The sequence below is a fragment of the Hetaerina americana genome, unplaced genomic scaffold, assembly GCF_022747635.1.
Source record: "Hetaerina americana unplaced genomic scaffold, ioHetAmer1.1.p SCAF_28, whole genome shotgun sequence".
Classification (NCBI taxonomy): domain Eukaryota; kingdom Metazoa; phylum Arthropoda; class Insecta; order Odonata; family Calopterygidae; genus Hetaerina; species Hetaerina americana.
The window spans coordinates 1,398,618-1,399,221 of record NW_027286852.1 but is presented as its reverse complement, the minus strand read 5'-3'; the positions used below and the strand labels follow the sequence as shown (position 1 = coordinate 1,399,221).

General features: G+C 45.7%; 1 pseudogene; it reads right to left on the bottom strand.

The window, feature by feature from the left end:
- Window positions 1–235: 235 nt before the first annotated feature.
- On the bottom strand, window positions 236–400 carry LOC139689871 (U4 spliceosomal RNA; annotated as a pseudogene).
- Window positions 401–604: the final 204 nt, after the last annotated feature.

Sequence of the window (604 nt, the reverse complement as noted above, 5' to 3'; positions counted from 1 at the left end):
CCTGCTCTTTACGAAAGGCGCCAAGGGGTCCGCAGCTTAACGTCCCATCCGACGGACGCCAGGACATACTTATGGAACACGAGACCCATTTTTAGAGCAGGACATCTCGAGAGCATTCCTTCATTTGGCCTAGCAGGGGCTCATGAAAACAAACCACAATATCGCACCGTGAACTATTAAATGGTATTTTCTTTATGTGATCGTAGGGTGGAAACACCAAATGAATGATATCGTCCCGATTTCATCCGGGTTTCAAAATTCCATTCCACTTTTTGCTTCACTGCGATTTTATGTGAGCGGGATCCGTATTGCCCAACACGCGAAGATATAAGTTTTCAACTAGCAATCATCGCACCTCAGTAGAACCTCTTTGCTTACGATATTGCCACAGCGCAAAGTTAAATATCTTTCAGTGTTAAATATTATCCCGATCCCTACTTGATGTGCTTTTTGGAGGGCACTTTGAGTGAGTATGCCGTCTGTCGGATGATACGTTAAATTGTGGATCCTTTGGCGCCTTTAGTTAAGAGTAGGCTTATGTCGACGCCGGGTTTCTCTCCACCCTTCATCCTTTCCCGTCCATCCCTAATGGCGCAAATGACCT